This window comes from Euprymna scolopes, chromosome 36 (assembly GCF_053919585.1).
Source record: "Euprymna scolopes isolate OS-2025 chromosome 36, ASM5391958v1, whole genome shotgun sequence".
Taxonomy (NCBI): Eukaryota; Metazoa; Mollusca; class Cephalopoda; order Sepiida; family Sepiolidae; genus Euprymna; species Euprymna scolopes.
In genome coordinates, this window is record NC_136517.1 from 46228630 (window position 1) to 46241185 (window position 12556).

At 36.3% G+C, this 12556-nt stretch overlaps 1 long non-coding RNA gene across 4 annotated transcripts in view; it reads left to right on the plus strand.

Annotated features, from left to right (window-relative positions):
- Positions 1 to 4214: 4214 nt before the first annotated feature.
- The window catches only part of LOC145260221 (uncharacterized), a 79166-nt gene continuing 70824 nt past the window's right edge, over positions 4215 to 12556 (plus strand). For 3 of the 4 annotated variants that reach the window (XR_013864247.1, XR_013864249.1, XR_013864250.1), the window contains exon 1: positions 4215 to 4467. This is a non-coding gene — a long non-coding RNA (uncharacterized LOC145260221). The remainder of the gene's footprint in view (positions 4468 to 12556) is intronic. The other variant, XR_013864248.1, reaches the window with a different exon arrangement.

Genomic DNA, 12556 nt, shown 5'->3' on the forward strand with positions numbered 1-12556 from the left:
TTTTTTCCGGATTGTTCTTAGTGCTCCTACTGTTATAGGTATTATTTTGATTTTCTTCATCTTCCATATCCCTTTCAGGTCTCTGGCTAGCTCTGTGTATTTGCTCTGTTTTTCCTTTTCTTTGATATTCACCCTGTAGTCAGCTGGAACAGCAAAGTCTACGATTTGACAGGATTTTTCTTTCTTGTTAATTATTACGACATCCGGTTTCCTTGCTTGGATGGGTTTATCAGTTTGTATGTCCATGTCCCATAGGACTTTGTGATTCTCGTTTTCGAGTACTGTTGCCGGCTTATGTTTGTACCACTTGTCTGTGCGTTCGAGATGCAGTTGTTTGCATAATTCCCAGTGTACTACCCTTCCCACTTTGTCGTGTCTGTTCTTGTATTCCTTTTGGGCCAGTTTGCTGCATTCACTTATTATATGGTTTATCGTCTCGTCTCTTTGTTTACAGAGTCTGCATTTGCTGATTTTTTGTGTTTTGTCGATCTTTGCTTTGATGTGGTTCGTTCTTATCAAGTTGTCTTGTGCTGCAGTTATTAGGGATTCAGTTTCTCAGCTTATATGTTTTTTTCGCATCCATGTCAAGTGTTTTCGTTATTTTCATCTTTTGTCATCTTTATGAATCTTCCATGTAGTTGTTTCTCTTCCCACTTTTCTTTTCTTGTCTTATCCCTTGTCTCTCTGTTTTCTGTTTTATTGATTTTTTCAGTGTCTCTCGCTGCTATGATTATTCTTTCAGTGTTTTGCATGAAATATTTTTCTAGTTCTTTTTTGCTGTCATTCACACAGTCTTCTATATTACCCAACCCCCTCCCGCCGTCTTTCGGGTTTTAATTTTTTTGTAATCGAGCGTGTATTTATTTTATTTTTTGGAATTTTTTTAATTTCTTTAATTCACACTTTTATTTCGTACTTGTTTTTATTTTATTTTCATTTCATTTTAATTTATTTTTATTATTATTATATTTCCCACACTAAATATTTAAATTTTTTGTTACATTTATTTTTTCATACATATTCAAATAATGCTTTTGGCTCTTTTTCTTTTGCCTCAAATAGTATCTTCAACAAAGTTTTTGTGATTAAATAAACCAATGAAAACCTTTTGCGTATGCGCTTTTTAAGGAGAAACAAATTAAAACTCGTTTACGCAGGGTCTACGTTTCCAGTGAAGTACCTTTTTTATTGTTGTTTTTGTTGTTGTTGTAATAATAATGATAATAATAATAATAATAATAATAATAATAATAATAATAATAATAATGGTGCTTGTGCAGTGTACGCACTGTGCTATATTTTAGATAGGGGTTTCAAATTAAATTTTATGGTATCTCTTTTTTTCATCAAGTTGTTAGGTAAAAGTGCAGAATAATTAGAAAGCCTCTCCCTACTAAGAATGGCTTTCTAAATAACGTTATTATTTCAGCATGGTAAGTACACGACACAAATACCAAACAATGTTTATTTATAAGGTAAACACAAGAAAATATGTTAACTAAAATTTAATGTACTCTTTATTTTTAGTTCATATCAAAACTTTAATTAAAACTGATTAGTTAATGAATTTTTAAGATGAATTTGTGTTTCTATGAATAAAGTGTTCACGTGAATAAAGAATTTAAAGAATAAAGTGAATGTGTTCGAGAGAATAAAAAATTTCCTATTTAATTTCCTATTTCAGTCATGTAAATTATTTACAGATAAATGTTCTAAAACAAACAAACAAACAAACAAACAAACAAACAAACAAAGAACAACTTTTAAGTTTTAAATATATTTCAAAGAAATAAATTATTCCCGGTGCTAAAATATTGAATTTATCAATTGTTTTGAAAAAAAACTGTCATGAAAAATGCTTTTAACTTAAAAATATGTTGTAGATACGAGTTGTCTGGTTGATTGACCAAAGCGAAAGAGGAAAAAAGAGTGAGAAAGTCAATCCAGTTCATGGAGAGAGAAAGTGTATAAAGTGTACGTACTGTCTGTTAGCTTTTGCCCCACATAGTAGCAGGTGGCGTGAGGCGCGCGGGTGTGCACGCGCCGAAATGGAGGTGGCTGGTCCAGCGACCTCTCAGCTCGGAAGCCGAATTAGAAAAGGTAGGAAACAGCTTGTCTCTTGCTTTTATAGTTGTTTCTGGTGGTCTTTTGCACATGTGTGGATTTCCTTCAAAGGAGAAGTGACGTTGCCCATGTGTGTGTACATGTGTGCGTATGTGTGCGTACATGTGTGTACGTTAGCATGTGTGTGTATACACATGAATGTAAGTGTATATACGTGAACGTGAATATATGTACGTGTGTGGACATGCGCGCGTATGTTTGTATGCGTGTATGTATATTACAAGTAATATAACTTGAGATGTGAATGCATGTTTTTGTGACTAGAAAAGGTTCGCACAGCCCTAAACAGTTAGACTGGTTCGAAAATACGAGCATTTTACGTAAAATTTATTTATGGAACTTATTTGGCACTCTGAATTCTAAAATATTTGTATTACAAGTTGGAAAGAGCAGTTAGACACGCTGTAGACCAAGAACAGCCCAGTCCAGTCATATGAAACTAAAGTAGCAAGAAAGTGCCTCCAAGTTCTTATCCAGAGAAAGAGAAAGAGTGATAATGAGACAGTGTTCATTGTCCTAATCAGAAAAAAAGGCCAACACTGGATGTTTTTGAAGTGTGTGGCTATTTATCTCCCTCCGACGGTGGAATGATATTCCCCAATAGGAGAACCTCAGGCAATTACCTGAAGTGGCACTCATCCTAGGTGGGTTGAACCAGCTTCTTTCAAAGGAGGCGGTCTCAAGGGAATATCAAATTCTCAAGTGCTCCCCAGTCGTGTGTATATCTTTGTCAGGGGAAGATGACAATGTTAGATTTTTGCGGTTCTTGCAGGAAGGTGTCGACGTTCTTCTATATACAGCGCCTAGTATTCCCAAATGGTCACCCATCTGGTATGGAAATCGCTCCGGACAAGGAATGAAGCCACCTGATGTAAGGAGCAAAAAAAAAAAAATAAAGAAAAAAAATATTACTTCAAAATCAAAAACTAACGAAGGATAAGTGTTAGATGGATAGATTCCAAGCCCAAAAAACAGCAATTCTTTTTCTTTGTCAGAAACATCGCTCATTGAATGTGTGAACTAAAGGAAAAAATAATGAGAACTGGTGTATAAGACGATTAGCAATAAACTAACTCCTTTTAAAAGAGAGATAGTAAAGCCTGGGAGGATGAACCTCCTAGAACTGCACAGGACTAGAAAAATACCTCAGCCAACAGGCAATAAGCCATCTCAACAATGGCTTATACTCTGTTGGCTTTGTGACCAAGTGAAAACCGCTGGCTGGTCCCTATGATGGTACCTCTACACCTGGATAATGGATGTTCATCCGTCTGAACATCTGATCATCCTTGAGGGGTTAATGGATGACACATACTGAATTTTGAAGCAAGGGTTGCACAATCCTTAATCACTCCTCTCCTGACTCGGCACTGATTGATTCCAGTGGCTAAGAGAAGTTCAAGATGACTGCAAACAATGTCGAGATGAACAGAGAACACCTGTTATTCCCAAATGGTCACCCATTTTAGTACTGCCCAGGTTCAGCGATGTTTAACTTCGGTGATAAAACGAGAACCGTTGTGTCAACGTGATAATGTCATATGCTAGATAATTGACAAAGAAGGAGTGCAAAGAAAAGTTGTGATTATTTGTAGTTTAAGTTATTTAAGCATTGACGATTGCAGGAAAGAAGGGTTGGGGTTACTCATATCTTGTTAATGACTAATATTTTTGTTGTTTTGTTAGCGTTCATATAATTTTACGCTTTTTGAATAATTTCGCCGGAATGAAAAAAAAAAAAGAAAAAAAGAAAGAAAAACAACGTTTTTGATTGTTTTAGTAGAAGATCCTGTTTACAACTGAAGTATCACAACGATGACTGACCTTGACATTTGAAGATTAAAATAAAGGAAAGATAACTCTTGTACATACACATTTTTAAAAAATTATTTTCCTAAGCATTTCAGACATTTATAGATATGCATGTCTGACAAAATAGTCTATCATTTTCTTCTCCATTGCAGCTCAACACTAGCCCAGGTTAATAATAATCATTGCAAATATTTATTTATGAAAAGTTTAGTTGGTCCTATCCTTTCTTCGGCACCCTCTCTCTCTCTCTCTCTCTCTCTCTCTCTCTCTCTCTCTCTCTCTCTCCTTAAAAAAATCACCAGGACACAAAATAACTACAATAGAACATGATCACTACACGCGAAGTTCATTAACCGATTTGTTCTTCCCTGGGAGCGGTGAGCTCTCCATTGGGAGGAGATTAAGACGCCTAAAACACTGAATAAGGCCAGGCAACTATGCTGGTATTAACTGTTAAACATTACTGGGTGCCTGGGCAGCGGCGCGTAATCTGACTGAAAGGAAGAGTTTATTATGAATTTATTGTGTTTTGTAAAACAGGCATTACTTTTTATTGTTTGGGAAAAATGACAAGTGATATAATTTCGTTCTTGGTCTGGCAAAACCCAACTCAAGGATATCTGGCTTCTGAATGTTAACGTCTCTGATCGTGTGAACGGAGTCAAGCTGTGATCACAGATTCCCGGGCCATGTAAGGAATCAGAACAGCCCCTGAAATTACGTGCTAATCAGTGATTGGCCCGGCAGCTTACTCCAATCCAACCCTTCCCTGAAGATATAAGCAAATGTCCGCGCCAAAAATCTCAGATTGAGCTAGATCTCGAGAGAAGTTAACATTAAGCAAAGAGACGCCCATCCGCCTCGACCGCCGTCACCGTAGACCATGGAGGGTAAGATTCAAAAGTGTTTTGTATGAAATCGAACTGAACAATTGTACATATGTGAACACAGTTTGTAAATTCCGTTTGAATTAAGTATGTAGAATAGAGATATTTGAGTTTGTCTTCCTTTGCCTGCATGAGAAGTTAATTATTTTCAGCAGAAACCTGCATATCAACTCGATAGATTAGGCCTGCAGCATGAAAGAATCCTGTAGAGAACTCCCGAGAGACGACAATCACAGCCATTGTAACTTGGACAGGGTCAGATGTCACACCCCTCCACGCCCCTTCCACATCATAATGTCTTCAGATGCAGAAACGTTTTCTTAGCTTTCGAGTTGGCTTTGCTTGCCTACATCTATGCCAGAATACGTTGGGGTATTGTCATGGCCCTACATTCTGTTATAAAGGGGTTAACCACATCGCCTGCTTCTGCTGATAATTATGCAACAATTTCTTCAGAGTAGTGACTACCATTATCGTGAAACAATTCATATAAAAAAATATCATCATCATCATCATCATCATCATCATCATCAGTAGCAATAGCAGCAGCTGTTTAACATCTGTTTCATTAATGTCTTTTAGAAATTGAGTGTTAAACTAACCTACCTCTGGCCAAGTCTTTCCTGCTACCTGCCATCTCAACTGTTCTACATCTATTAACCCAAGAACTCTGATCCATTTTTAATGTGACCATATCATCGGAGCCTCCTTTTCTGCACACATCTACATATACTGTATGGATTTTATCTTTCTCTGACGCTATCAGAACTATGTACATCTTTAAAACTTCTTATGACATTTCTCTTCATGCAATGCATGTCCTTAAGTTTCACTTCCATGCGCCATTACACTGTGTACAAATGCTAATGGCAGAAGTGGTTTAACGTATGTTTCATACCCGCTGCATATATTGGATGCCTTTCAGAAACTGAGTCCCAAACTAACCTCTGGGCAAATCTTTCCTGCTACCGACTACCTCAACCTGGCTTTGCTTGCCTTTGCTTGCCTACATCTATGCCAGAATACGTTGGAAAGCTTTGTCTAAGTCTCTTTGTTCTGTTATAAAGAGGTTAACCACATAACACTGTATACTTGAGCTTAAACTGTATTCGGTTCTTTGGTTCCAATCTGGGGACTTCTTTATATGTGGGGTCGTCCAATAGGTTCCACTACATCTATAACCTTGTGTGAAGACCCGATCTCTCTCGGTTAAGATGAAACACAGAGAAGACATTAGTGTCTACACAGTTACAAGTGTAATCCTAGGTAGTTCAGCTCAAACATTCACAAAAGTCCCGTGACGCAGTCTGAGTCACTTTCACAAAGATAGGGTTGATACGACGTTGGATGCAACAGTTGATGATCCTTTCTCTCTTCTTTTTCCACTGAAAAAGATCATTCAACTTGGTTGTTTTTCCTTAAGTTCACTTGCAAATAATAATAATAATAATAATAATAATAATAATAATAATAATAATAATTAATGCTGACTCTGGTTGTAGTTTCCGGACGAAATTAATTATTCACAAGAAGAGGAAAATAAAAATAATTATGTACAATTTTTCACAGGAGAATTAAAAATAAACAGAATAAAAATGTGGATTACAACTTACTTTTTCTGGTAGTTTTGATAGTCGATTAACAGGGTCTTGTTGTCAACAACCGATTCCTTGCTTATCAATCGGTCAAAGGACGAGTGCTTTCTCAAATGGGTTGGGTGTGGGACGGTGGACAGTCTCCCTCCGACTTCAAAACCTGGTGTGTGTTGAAGCAGACATGGGTTTTCTATCTAACCAACCCCAGCATGCTCCTTCACACCTTCGTTCGCCCTGATTGGATACAGCCACTTCTGCCATACATCCCAATCAGGTAACTTTCCACAGAACAAAGGTTCTCATCAATGATTTTCTCATGCACCAGGCAGCTTCAGTCCTTGACTTCAGTTCAAACTTTTAGCCCAAACAATCGGTTAGATATCTCCAAATAATCACCTTTACAGCAATATTGTTTCATATTTTCGACTTTATTTTGTCTATTACAAAGAAAAATGTATTTCACATCGGTGACCATGTCATTTCTTTTTCTAGCTGACAGGGTTATCTGCTGTCATCTGGGACCTGCCATTAAAATAAAAAAGCTCTAATTCATCTTTCGTTGGCCCCCTTTTGGGACAATTTTCAACAATAGCTCTAATTCAGCTCTCCTTAACCCTTCCTCTAAAGTAATCTCTTACCATCATGGCTGGTTGGGTCACACACCTAAGTAATCGTTTGCAGACTATTTACTTCGAAAAATAAATAGATATTATATTGATACATTCTGAAAATATTAAGAACTTAAAGCATGAAATATTTATTAAAATGACTGAATTGAATAACCTGAAAAGAGTTAATATGCGATAAAACAAAATGGCAAAAATAAACCCCAACTTTCCTTAAAAAGTTTGGCTTTCTTAAAAAAGTCATTAAACTTTAGCTAGGAGCAAAGTGCAGTATCTGTTCTGATATTACACTTCATCTTTTCTGTCCTTGATTGATTCTAGACTGGGTCAATTTTTTAATTTTTTGTTCAAATCCAGAGTGCCCTATTTTAGGGAATTGTATTCACTTATCATGCATATATGTTGTTGTGACTATTTTTTTTGTTTTTTAAACCTTAGATACCGTGAAATAAAAAACTGGAGACATTTAGTATTAGTCCTTGAACAGCCAGAATATGAATTTACAAGAATAAAATGTATTTATTTTTACATGTTTTATCCTAACTTCTTATTTAAAACCTGGTAAGCTACTTGCTTCGTTAACTGGGCATGGAACTTTATCTCCTATAATATTAAAAAACCGAGTCATAACGTTGGAACTTTTGTCTAACATTAAAAATGATATTCACGTTAACCTAAGATCTCCACAAAACACGCTTTAGCAACTAAAAATATGACCGACAAACAGAAGAAATTCGACAGTGAAGAAAAAAAAGATCAAAAACTAAAATGATATTACTTAAAGCCTAGTGCAATTTTTGTTTTATCTTCCAAGTTTTTGGTTCATTCTCAATTCCTTCATTTGTGACTGTACTTCTCAGTAAACTTTTTTTCTTTCTGTTTTCTTCCCGTTTATCCTTTTTTTGTAAAATAGGTCTGGTCTTTATTAGCGCCAAATTATCTGTAATGTTACCCAACACATTGTAGACTCAGTCGTAAAGTAGACAAAAAATAGAGAAGAATTTCAACTCGCTTTTTTTTTGTTGTACAACGACATTTATTTCCCCATTCTCCTGCCATGTGTGACTTCTTGTTATGACTGTGACGTCACCCATGTCTCTAATGTGCTCTCGAACGTCATCCATGTCTCTAACGTGATCTCGAACGTCATCCATGTCTCTAACGTGATCTCGAACGTCATCCACATCTCTCATGTGATTGTCCTCTCTAACATGCTCTTTCTTCTTTTTATAATCTTTTTCCTTACAGTGACGTCATTACGCATTTTGTATACGTGCATCCGCTCTCTGTTACACTGAGGTTTCACTTAAACTTTTATCCATTCAAATATGGTTCTCGTTATGTAACAGATCTCCTCCATTAAAAACCCGCTTTGTGTCAACTGAGGTGGCCAGTATGTAGGGACAGTATGACTAATGGGGGACTTAAAGTTAGCAGAAAGTTTGATAATGGCCAAATAAATTTACCTCTACGAGTGATATCCCTAATTAATTATAACTTCCGCCTTTGTGCCATCAACTACACATTGTATTAGGTTCGTTAATGAGCAGAAATTGAAAGGTTACAGTATTAACGCTGGCATACCTCAAGAATCCATCCTTAAACAGATATATTATCATCTACAGCAACACTTCAAAGAGCAACAAAGACCAGGATCTTTCTGATTCTCTCTCCTTAAACAGAGCTGTTAAACATAGATGAGAGGGAAAAGATAACGAAATACTAAAGCCTTTTTTTTTTATTAAGGGGAGGGGGGGTCACCACTTATCAAGGCCCAGACAGACGCTACTCTTAGATAAGGATTAATAAGCGTTAGTTAGGTAGTGAGACATGATCACTAATAATCGAACTTATGTAGGGCTAGATTATTTAAGAGGACGGGGCAACACGAATTTATTTACATTAGATTTAAAAATGGACATGCTATAGTCATCCAGGAAACAACCCCTGTTACTGTGTTCCACAAACGGACAGTTCTAGGAAAGAAACTCTACTCATGGAATTTTTGTTTAGTTTTAGGCACAGATAGATAGAGAGTGGAGGAAATTGTTGATAGTTCTTGTAGCTAGGTGAGTATTTGTTGCAAACGTTTTATGAGGGGGGGGGGACCAAAGATTGAAGCTCAGACGAACACCTACCATAAAAATAACGATAGAACAGAGATAGACTCGCAACGTCTCTTCTGTGAGAAAGAGGGGGTAGGGAAGTGAAAAGGTCATAGCCCATTAAATTTCAAACTTTTGTACCCTGTCAAGATAGGAAAGAGTACTCTTAGGAGCTCCAGTACTCCATTCTGGGGCGTATTTGACACTTGTACAGATAGAGGATTGCATCGGGAGTGAGATATTTTCTGAAGTGGTAGAATGATCCCATAATTTTGCCAGTGAATTTGGCAACGGATCTGATGTATGTCTTTCACTTCAGGTCAGAGATAAAACTCAGTACCAGAAGTTTGTCAAAGTAGGGTGCTTCCTCAAGACAAGAGCCATTCATTTTAACTGGGGTCAATTGGGTATATGAGCGTTAGTTGTGAAAAGATAGAAGTTTGGTTTTGGATGCATTAAAAATAACTAGCCAATTTTTATTCCATTGTACCACATGCTCCAGGTCAGAGGAGAGAGAATCAGAAAGATCTTGGTCTTTGTCACTCTTTGAAGTGTTGCTATAGATGGTAGTATCGTCCAAGGATGGAGTATTGCTGTTACATCTGGGCAGGAGCTGCTAGGAAGATCTTATCCTGCCTTGGCAGAGTTCAGAATAGACTTTGTAGCCTAGTGGGAGATGCCCTTTTCTCTTCCCTGCAACCTCTTTCTCACAGGAGAGATGTTGCGAGCCTGTCTCTGTTTAATCGTTATTTTCATGGCAAGTGCTCGTCTGAGCTCCAATCTATGGTCCCCCCCCTCACCAAACATTCACGGGAAACACTCGTCTAGCTGAAAATTTTCTTCACTCTTTATCTGTGCCTAAAGCTAAACGTAGATTTCATGAACAAATCTTCTTTCTTAGAACTGAACACCTGTGGAACTCTCTTCTTTTTAGTTGCTTTCCAGCTGATTACAATATGGCCGTCTTCAAGTCCAACGTAAACAAGTTCTTGATGAGCCGTTCCCCTTAAGCAATCCAATTTACCAAATTTACACTTCTAACGATGACTATATTGTCCTTTTGATAACTGTGCACTCTTTAACCCTTATCCTTGAGTGGCCTCTGGGCCTTGATAAGTGGTGATTCCCTTTTAAAAATAAATAAACCTCAACGAATGATATTAAAATATGATTTAGGAGATCATTGAAGATCAGGAAGAAAGTTGAGCCCAGGATGGATCCTTGAGGTATGCCAGTGTTAATACTATGACCTTCAAATTTTTGCTCATTAACAACTATTTTAATAAACCTACTGGTGAGAAAAGATTTGATGATTGAAAGGACATTTCCATCTATTTTGTATCATGGAAATCTTGTGAAGTAGACCTTTATGCCAAACTCTACCACATACTTTAGATGTATCAAACGAAGCCATCGTCAATAGATTCTCTGATTCTGTGTGATATTACCGTCAGTAGATCAGCTGTTGACATCTCAGAACAGAAACCATATTGCTAGTCACTGAATAAGTTGATTTTTACATACGGCGTGAAAAGAAACTGGAATTTTAGGAACATCTCAATCATTCCAGTAATTATAGGAGCAACCAGACTCATGAAAAAGTATTTAAAAAAAAAATGTACCTGGTGAACCAAGTGCAAGAGATATACAAACAATTGCACTTAAAGGGACGATTAGAATATTTAAAAGATCTCTCGGATGGAATGTATGAGATAGCAGATGAATGTCTGGCATCTGGCAGATAAAACAAAATGATAAGAAAATTAATAGAAAAAAAAAGGAAGAGGGTGGGGGGAAATATTTAATGCATAAAGTGAATTGTTGTAGCAGAATGTCTCAATGACTGCTACGCTGCCAAAAGAAACGGAAACATGATACGATCTCATATGTGGCTAAGAATACTACAGTTCCTGGTTAGTGAAACGTACTGATAGGGAATAAATGCTGATGATGACAGGTGTATTTGTATCAAAGAAAAACATTGCTTACCAGTGTTGCATACTCTGACGGTAATGTGTAGACAAAGCGGCCTAAAAAAGAAAATGGCTGCTGGGTTATCAGAATATATATATAACAGGTCTTGTAAATGATGTTTATGCCAATGATTTCATGCTGGCTGAAGAAATAACAATATTCTAACTTATAAAGCGGTCTGACAATTTTGATATGATTCAATGGTTTGCCAAGCGTCTGTTGATAGCCAAATCTATTTTTTTTTGTGGGGGGGGGCGGAGGAATCAATAATTTACCACGCGCATTCAGCCGTTATTTACAATCAATTGATGGTTGGAGATGGAAATATTCAAAAGGTGGATTTCGTTGTTCAATACGAAAAGACTACTTTTTGAGCAAAGCAAATTTCCTTACAAATAATTATCTTTATAATTCATGTGTGGAGTAAGGACTTCTCTAAGTGTTAGTTTCTGCATAAAACTCAGCAGCCACTTTCTCTTTTAGACCGCTGTGTCTACAAATTATCTATTCTGATTTACCAATCACTCATCTTTTGTCTCCCACATGGCTAGCGTCAGTTTGAATGAAAATAATCAGAAAACTTACGGTACAAATATTTTCTTTTAATTACTTCCGAATTCAGATAAACATAGAGTATAGACCGGGGTATTTATTATCTACGTTTTTATATCCCCAAATCCAATCCGGACACGTTGGAAAGTCGTTAATTTTCAGTCGTGATCATCTACTTTATTTTGTATAGCTGAAATCAAAACCGGAAGAAAGGGAAAAGATTGGCTCAGTTCTCACACGTTAAATCACAGCAACTAAAGGGATTTGGCAAGGGACCGGTTCCAGTTCTCACTTATCAAAGTTGAATAAATGCGTGAAAAAAGGCATACAGAAGACACACAAGACGGAGATAAGGGTTAATATATGTATTAAATAAAACAATAATAAAGAAATGTCTTTTTTAAAAATAATTGTGTTGTGGCTTTAAAAAGTCCAACTATAATAAAAAGAAGTTCTTTAATTTTTAATAAGTTCAAGAAAGCAGATAGCACTTTAAATATTCAGATTCACGTTGTCACATTTAAATCAAGGAGGAGAAATGTCCCTGCATTTTGACTGGACAGAATCCCATTCGAAAAAGAGACGGAATAAGGGATTTTTGCATTCAGCCTACCAAAATTGAGTATCTGTTGATTGGTCAAGGAGAATCGTCTTGGCCAATTAAATAAAGCTTTCGTTTTACAACAGAGGGGATGAACAAGAAGAGAATCATTTTATGGGACAAAGAAAAGTAAGCCTTTATATATATATATATATATATATATATATATATATATATATATATATATATATATATATATATATATATGTATATATATATATATATATATATATATATATATATATAACATGCAATTCTATCGAGTTTCGGAACTTATGTT